Source organism: Arvicanthis niloticus, chromosome 1, assembly GCF_011762505.2.
Source record: "Arvicanthis niloticus isolate mArvNil1 chromosome 1, mArvNil1.pat.X, whole genome shotgun sequence".
In the NCBI taxonomy this organism is placed as follows: Eukaryota; Metazoa; Chordata; class Mammalia; order Rodentia; family Muridae; genus Arvicanthis; species Arvicanthis niloticus.
The window spans coordinates 76,688,589-76,698,117 of record NC_047658.1 but is presented as its reverse complement, the minus strand read 5'-3'; the positions used below and the strand labels follow the sequence as shown (position 1 = coordinate 76,698,117).

At 40.7% G+C, this 9,529-nt stretch overlaps 1 pseudogene; it reads left to right on the top strand.

Annotated features, from left to right (window-relative positions):
- Positions 1-364: 364 nt before the first annotated feature.
- On the top strand, positions 365-2,253 carry LOC117694699 (olfactory receptor 10A3-like; annotated as a pseudogene).
- The last annotated feature ends 7,276 nt before the right edge of the window (positions 2,254-9,529 follow it).

Genomic DNA, 9,529 nt, shown 5'->3' with positions numbered 1-9,529 from the left:
TTTATATTTATCTAATGTCACACCATGCAAGTGATGCTATAAGATTGTGTAGAGTTAGAATACCTTTAGAAAACATTTTTATTTACTTTAAAGCTCAATACAGAATATACAACTTGTGATAGAAATGATATAGAGTTAGAATACCTTTAGAAAACATTTTTTATTAACTCCAAAGCTGAGACTAAGATTTAAACCACACAATATACAACTTGTGATAGAAATGGACAGTATTTCCTTGCAAGAAGTCTCCGTTCCCCCATTTCTATTTCAAGGGCTAATTAATGCAATTAACTTCCTTCAAGTTGCTAATTGTGATGTTGGTCTCCTCCTTTCATGCTCTGTGCTGGGGTTAATGCAGGCTGGAACTATTTGACTGGAAGTTCATTTGTCGTACCCTGTGTCCCTGAGAAAGTATAGGACTCTACTCCTGCAATGACGGGACGGAATGACAGCTCTGTGGTTGAGTTCATCCTCTTGGGCTTTTCTCACCTCCCTGAGCTCCAAGTACACATGTTTGGAGCTTTCTTGGTTATTTATCTGGTGACTCTGACAGGAAATGCCACCATTGTCACCATCATCTTTCTGGACCACAGCCTGCACATCCCCATGTATCTGTTCCTGCAGAAGTTGTCTGTGGTGGAAGCAAGCTTCAGCTCAGATATTATGCCTGAAATGCTGGTGGTCCTGACCACTGAGAAAGCAACCATTTCCTTTTGGGGCTGTTTTGCACAGACATATTTCATTCTTCTCTTTGGAGGGACAGAGTGTTTTCTGCTGGGCGCAATGGCTTATGATCGATTTGCTGCAATCTGCCATCCTCTATCCTACCCCATGATTATGAACAAAAGGGTCTTTGTGAAATTGGTATTGTGCTCATGGGTCTTTGGCATCATGGGTGCTACTATGTATGCTCCATGGGTATTTAGCTTCCCCTTTTGTGGTCCTAGTAAAATTAATCATATATCATGAGAAACCCCAGCAGTGCTGGAGCTTGCCTGTGCAGACACGTTCCTGTTTGAAGTCTATGCCTTCACAGGCACCATTTTGATGGTCATGGTCCCCTTTCTGTTGATTCTTTTGTCTTATATCCGAATTCTCTTCTCCATCCTGAGGATGCCATCCACTACAGGGAGGCAGAAGGCCTTTTCCACATGTGCCTCTCATCTCACCTCTGTCACCCTCTTCTTTGGCACTGCCAGTATGACCTATTTGCAGCCTAAATCCAAGTACTCCCCAGACACCAAGAAACTGATGTCACTGGCTTACTCTCTGCTCACTCCTCTGTTGAATCCACTTATCTACAGCCTGAGAAACAAGGAGATGAAAAGGTAAAAATTATGTCAAAGAAAAATGGATTTCTGACTTGCTGAGAAGCCATTTGAGATTTAGAAACCACTCAAAGAATCTCTACCTTAGTTTAGTAAATCATGATTAAAGGATTTATTCTCTCAATATTTTAGTCATTTGTTTTAATGTATATATTGTTTTTATAGTATGATCTAGGGATCACAGTATTAAAACAAAGGAAGTGAATCTTGAAAACTGTCGGAAGGGAGCCTCTATGTTCCAGGCCAGCCTGGTCTACATTGGGAGTTCCAGGAGAGTCAAGAGTACAAAGTGAGACTTTGTTTAAAAGACAAGCAATCCCCAAGAACAACAATAACAACAAAACTGAAACAGTTCCAATCAAATCTGGTATGGCAGAAGATTGAATTCGCACTGCCACTTAGTGGTTCAAGAATGTAATTGCTGTACTCTGTCCTGAAAGTCCAGATAATTAAACTTGGTCATGCTTTCAACATTTATTTTTGATGAGAAAATAATAGGATCAACCACACCATTTTCAGACACAAGAAATTTTGGCAAGTGAAATATTTAGATGCAAATTTTATGTTCTTATTAGGTGTTAGGCTTAAGACCAGAATGGCTGGCATTATCTTCATTTTGCTATCTCCTTTCCCAGTATCATGTCTTTCATCACCTTTATCACCATCACCACCACAATTAGCATTACTAACATCATCAGCATCGTCAGTGTCACCACACCTATTAATACCACAGCCATCACCATCATCATAATATTATCATAATATGCTGAATGCTCCATCGCCAGGTGATGACACTAATTTTGAATATTATGGAAACCTTGGGAAGTGGGACCTAACTGGAGTAAACAGATTGCGCTCTCTCTCTCCTCTCTCTCTCTCTCTCTCTCTCTCTCTCTCTCTCTCTCTCTCTCCCCCGTCTCTCTCTCTCCCCCGTCTCTCTCTCTCTCTCTCTCTCTCTCTCTCTGAAGGGTATATTTTTCTTTCCTCTGTGCTTTTGGGCCATGATGTATGGACCTCTTCACCATACCTTTCTTATCATGGATTAAAATACCTGACACCCAGATAAAAGAAATCCTTGAGTTGTTTTCCTCTAGCTGTTCTATTGTATTTTGTCATAGCAACATAATGTCTAACAAACATAGGAAATTTAGCACTGAGAGATGTAGTTACTGGTGTGACTTTCTGATCACGTGGTTCACAAGCCTTTGAAAATAGTTTGTGCAAGGCACTTGGAAAAATCTGAAAGGGTGGGCTAGAATTCTGTTGCTACAGAAGTGCTAGAATGCTGGGTGTCATACAGTATGAATAGGAAGTATCTCCCATGCAATTGTTGGGCCCTAGGTCCTCAGTTATTGCTCTGTGAAGGCTGATGTAAGCCACAAGAGATGAGTTTTGAGATTATAGCCTGGCCCTGCTAGTGCAAGACTCTAATTTCCTTGTTGGTACCATATGAAAAGCCACTTCAGCAAAAGTCCACTGCCATGGTCCAAGCTGCTTTAGCCTTCATGCTGTCTCTGCTGAGAAACAGTGGTAAGAATAGACTCCTTAAAATGACTTCTGGCAGGCATTTTATCACAGTGAAGACAGAAATAATTGAAACAGAAAGTTGGTACTCACAAGTGGGGCAAACTTGACCATGTGGTTAGCAAGCCATTTCCATGGTTTGTATGAAGAATGTGGAACTATTTGGAGATGGAATCTATAGAAGCCCTGGGACAGTGAAAGCAAAGATTAACGGGCCATTCTGCCAGGCATTCAGAAAGCCAGAATGTCAACAGAAGTGTAGTCAGCAAAGGACAGGTTCATGATGGTTCAGAGGCAGAAACAATGCTTTTGGGAACAGCTAGAGGGCATACGTGTGACATTCTGGCAAAGAATCTGGCTGTGTTCTGCCCATGTTCTAAATCTGAGTGAGGCTGGCTGACCTCAAAAATAATGAACTAATTTATTTAGTCGAGTAAGTTTCAAGAGCAGCATAGCATTTAGGGTGTGATATGGTTATTATTTGCTGTCATTGGTCAGATTTATAGTGAGCAAAATATAGCAGAATGATCTGAAAAATGTTCAGGTTGGTGAGGAAAGATGTTTGAATCCCTTAACACTGGAGATAAAGCAGATTCAGACAGAGTGGCCACCATGGTTAAAGAGACTAGAGCCAGCAAAAAGAGACCATGCTCTCACTTCATACTAAACAACAGGGGAATTGTCTGCTGTCTTGAGGACAAGAACCTCTAACAGAAAAGGATCCAGGATGTGAAACAGATCACCCATTTGGAAGTGTTTCTTTTAAAAGAGAGAGTCTAAAAAAGTAAAGACTACAGGGTGCCCAACTCTAGACACATACTCACATTAAGGCTATTGCAGATGTGGTAAAAGAGGGCCAAGCAGAATTTGTCATGAATAATTTAGTGATTGTACATGTGATATATATTATCCACAAATGTTGGGCCTTAGACGAGGTAACTCCATTTAACCTGCCACCTTCAGTCACATAGCACACAGGTAGAGTGTGTGATTAACAAGTCTCCACCTCCAGAGATTAAAATATTAATGAGTTATCTAAAGGCGGGGGTGGGGGGTGGGGGGTGTAGCTAATTAAGTTATTCCCTTCCCTTTTTCCCCCCTCCCTATAAAAGGCCAAATGAGCCTGGCTTTTCGGGGGAAGCACATACCATCTACACCCATTCATCACACCATGAACAATAAAAGCTTTGGAAAACCGGACTCCATGTGCTGCCTGGGCCTGCTGCCGCCAGATTCCCAGCCTTTGGAACGCTGGAACCTCCCCGACAAAGCCACTGGCCTGTGGTGGCAGCTGCGTGAATGTGGGATCTGCCACTGCCAGGTTCCCAGCCTTTGGAACCTTGAACCACAGCCGCCAGCCCGCCAGCTGCGGCAGCTGTGTGAATGTGGGACCCCTCCACTGGCGATGTGGGAAGCCTACCTGGGACCCTGCTGCCGGACCGCCATGGGACCCCGCCGCCGGACTCCATCCCCCCCCCCCGCGAGTTTTTTTCCCCACACACAAATATTTATATGTAGCATATATTTAAATATATAATCTTATATCTTTACATATAATATATAACATAAAAAAATAACATATAACATGTAGCATATAACAACATATAACATATAAAATATAAATATAAAGTATAAGATAGAAAATATATAATATATAATATGTAATACACAGTGCATAATACATAATATATAGTATATTATATAATGTATAATGTATAATATACTATATGATATATATTATATATTATAATAGTATATAGTATATTTATGTAATAAATATAAAATAGTAAATAAATATATAATAAATATATAACTCATAATATATAGCATAAAACATATAACATATAGTATAATATCTAGCATAATAGATAATATAACATTTAGTAGATAGTATGTAATATGTGATATATGATATGTGATACATAGTATATAGTATATACTATATGGTATATAGTATTTATCATATGATACATATTATACAATACATAACACATAACATATAACAAACATATAACGTATAACTCATGATGCATAATGTATAATATATAAGTATAGCATATAGTATAGACTATACAATACATTTATATATGGTATATTTATATATTATATATTTATATATGATTATATATGATTTGTATAATGTTTTATATAGTCATGATTTATATAGCACTGATATACAAGGACAAAGAATGAAAGAGATGTTGAGACTTGCACCAAGATTCCCCCCCCCCAAAAAAAAAAAAAACAGAATAAAATCACCTGATGAGGCCAGGTAATACACAGCCCAGGATTCCAGGATGTTGGAGATATCAATACTGTGGGACATCTGCATAGGGAAGTTGTAGACAGCATATGGATTTGGCTTAATAGAGAAACAATGCTACTCTATGTGACAGGGTCACAGGGGTGAGGCCACTCACGCCCACAAGAACCCAAATGATGGTATCATGAGCTCCAGCCTCTGGACAAAGATCTTCAGGGATTGACGTTTACCCTTTTAGATTATTCTCTTGCTTTGGTCTGGCACTTGCTTGCCATTCTCCCGTGCTTCCCTTTTAGAAAGTCAGCGTTTCCTCTGCTTCACTGCATACTAGGTCTATGTAACATTAAAATGTTTATTTTAAATGTTTATTTTAACCGTGACCTGGAGTTCACAGTTAAGAGTTCACCCGGGAGACTCTGTGGGCACACACTTGAGACTTAGGCGACTCCTCGATCCTTGCCAGACTCCTGGCCTGGAACAAGTGCCATGACCCTCACATTAAAGAAACATATCCTATCCCAAAACATAGTTCCCTATGCTAATGAGGTATCTAGAGGCCCTGAGGGCTTAGCCAATAAACTTCCTTTTCAGTCATTTCTCCCTGCAAAAGGTATTTAATCTTTGGTCAGGCCCTGAGAAAGGGGTTATGCATCCATTTTCCGATATGAACAGCTAATAAAAAGGGTATGGATAAACATGGACTATCGTTTTCATCAAGACCCACTTCATCAAGACCCATTGTGAGAAACCTGGGCCTTTGTCTACAGACTTGCAGCACAGCTCTCCCATGCAAGGCCCATCTACTCTGCCAAGCTAAGGGTAGATACCACGGAGCTAAGCTGGAGCTCCCTCCCACCCCCCACCATGCAGCTGGCACCCAACATGGGGCTTCAGGACCATGCCATTCTGGCTGGGGGCCATGGCTGCCTCCTGTACAGGAGAGTGGCCCAGTTGTCAGTCTGCATCCTCTGCAAAGTGCTTGATTGTGTTTCCCCATGCCACTGCTGGGCTGGTGCTGGGATTTAGGGAAGTGCCGAGGCTTCCCTAAATCTGAGGGGTGGGGAACACAGTCTGAGGTGATGGAAAAGCTGTAGCTGATTTCAGGGTCCCTGGACCTGTGATGAGTCCAGGGCCATGGGCTTCTCTAACTCTTGGACATATAGAAGGAGAAGGTTAGCGCTGGCTTAGCTCATGTGGGGTCTGTAGACAAAGGCCTTCTCCAGGTTTCTCACAGTGAGTCTTGATGAAAGTGACAGTCCATATTTAATCTTATCCTTTATTAGCTATTCATGGCAGAAAATGGACGCATAATCCCTTTCTCAGGGTCTGACCAGAGATTAAATACCTTTTGCAGGGAGGAATGTTTGGAAAAAAAGCTTATTGGCTAAGCCATCAGGGTCTCTAGATACTTCATTAGCACGGAGAACTCTGTTTTGGGTCTATGTGACCATAGGACATGTTTCTTTTATGTGAGGATCATGGCATATGTTCTAGGCCAGAAGTCTGGCAGGGAGTGGTGAGTCGCCTAAGTCTCAGGTGTGTGCCCACCGAGTCTCCCAGGTCTACCTGCTCTACCCAGGAAGCTTCCTGGCATGGTTTTATATCCCGCACATGGGCTCTTGTGTTTTAACACCTGGTCTCTAGCTGGCGGCACTGTTTTCTTTCTTTCTTTCTTTTTTTAAATTTATTTTTATATTTTATTTACATTTCAGATGCCATCCCCTTTCCCCATTTTCCCTCTCTAGAAATCCCCTATCCCATGCCCCCTTTTCCTTTAATATATTTTTTTAAAATGTTAAGTAAAAGCTTTATAAGTTTGGTAATGCTCAATCAGAAGTGTAACCCAATACCCAACCTAGATATATAAACTATCTTTGACTGGTGGAGACATGTGAACATCTGCCTCCATGCCCCCCCTCTCTTTCTTTCTCTCATCACCTAGCTTCACCCTTCCTGTTAAAATAATTTTTTTTTCTCTCAAAATGCAATTAGAGCATAATTATTCCTAATTGTACCAGTCAGGTACAAGATAGTCCTAATATCCAGTCCATCATTTTGTTGACTAATCAGAACCTCTGTCATCTCTCCTAACTAAAACACTTAGTTTTGATCCTGGCTTTTTTCTTGGCTTTAGAATGAATGTCAGTTGAAAACCATCCACTCAGATCTTTTCTCTCAAACTAAATAGCCAGGATTGGCTATGAGACTATAGGTCTTCAACCCCATCAGAAATCCAGAATGACTGAGTTAACTGAAATTATGGAAAGCACTAAGCATATCTTCTAAAACATAGCCAATTTATAAAGACCACTGAACACCTGGAAAGCCCTTATACTACTGAATGTTGGAGCATCAAATCTTCAGCCTTCTGGCCCAGAATCATCTGACAGACCTTAGTGATGCAGAGTTATTAAGGGCTGATTACTCTGTCTAGGCAGATATAATCAGTCGACTATTCTGCAAGTGTGTCCTTTTCTGGACAGTATTTTGTCTGTAGATGGAAAGAGGCAATTCTTGCCTTGTGACTGTCTCTGCACAACTGGAGTAACTCCAAGGATGCTCAATTTCTTCTTAGAATCCAAGATAGGAAGCTGTCAGGAGCAGACAGGTCTCTAATCAAAATGAACATTAATATAGAAATATTTGTAACGTCAATTCTATGGACTTCTGACGTTTTGAAAACCAACTATCCATGTAAGGTAACCTGGACAGTTGTCTGTTCACTCCTCTCAGCTATTTCTAAATAAAATATGGAAAACACCCGAACAATAAGCTCAAAGCCCTGAATTTGCTATAGTCCCTTAACTCATAGGCTAACTGTCCCAAATCAGTTAAAAAAGTTAAAGAAGGACTGGGTCTAAGCCTTGTATTCCTAAATGTGTTATACAGGCACAATGCCCATGAGAGTATCAATATTCATCTCACTTTTATATCAATAAGAAGCTAGTACCAATGAAAACCTTAAATTTGAAATCAAAGTAAATTTTGTACCATTTAAGAAATTATAACTTCATCTTGATATTAATTATACAGATTTCTACCAATAGGTTATGGCTATGCAATAAATCCTAGCTAGTCCTCCCTGTTCCAACAAAACCACTACTTTTCACTAGAAAGACAGAGCAATATTAAGCACCTAAGTCCCCAAGCCCAGGGAATAGGGGCACTGACTCTTCTTTAACTTCTTCAAACTGATTACGGGCATTGAGATATTAGAAGAGGGGTGGGGGGAAGAGTAAATTGATAAGCCTCTGATGCTGTGTCTTCACTGCATCCAGATGGAATTCCAGGACATCGGAGGTTTGGGCAGGTCTGCTCAGTATGCTTGATGAGTAGATACACCAAGGCTGTGTATTCTGCAATATACAATTCTCAGAACAAGTTTTAGTATCGAGAAAAAAATTTTTTTCCTAGAAGGCTGACATTTTTTAAAAAGATGTTGGTTCTAACAACATTTCTTTTTTTCCCTTTTTAAAATTGGTTGTAACATTTACATTTCAAATTTTATCCCCTTATCCCATTCCCTTACCACCCAGGAACCCCTTATCCCATCCCCCCTCCTTGTGCTTCTATGAGGGTGTGATTTTCCAGTTTCTATGATACTGTTTCCATTAACATAAATTGCCTCCTAAATTTCTAAATCCTTCCCTTTGTGTTATTAAATCTCCTATTTTTCTTTTCTTTTTTTCTTTTTTCTCCTTTTTCCCCCTTTTTTCATAATTTTTTTTGTTTGTTTTAAAATTGGGTATTATATTTACCTTTCAGATCTTATCCCCTTACTTCATTTCCTCCCACCACTCAGAAACCTCCTATCCCATCCCCCCTCCTCATGCTTCTATGAGGCAGTGCCTGCACCAACCCCCCACTCCCCCTCCCCTCCCTTACTCCCCCCCCCTCTTGTTCGTTTTTTATGGGACCAAGAAACTCTTCTCCCACCTATGCCCTACAAGGCCATCCTCCCCTACATATACTGCTGGAGTCATGGATCCCTCCCTATGTGCTCCCAGGCTGGTGGTTTAGACCCTGGGGGGCTCTGGTTGTTTGGTATTGTTGCTTTCCTCCTGGGGTCACAAACCCTTTCCGCTCTTTCAGTCTTCTCTCTAAGTTCTCCATTGGGAAACCCTTGATCAGATCAGTGGTTAGCTGTGAGCAACGTCCTCTGAATGTGTTAGTCTTTGGCAGACCTCTAAGGAGACAGCTATATCATATTCTCGACAGCATGCACTTCCATCCATCCACATCAGTGTCTAGCTGTGACTGTACATGGGATGAATACACAGGTGGAATGGTCTCCTGATGGACCCTCCTTCAGTTTCTGTCCCATGTTTTGTTTCCATATTTGCTCCCTTGAGTATTTTTGTTACTTGTTCTAAGTAGAACTGAGGTATCCCCTCTTGGTCTTCCTTCTTCATGA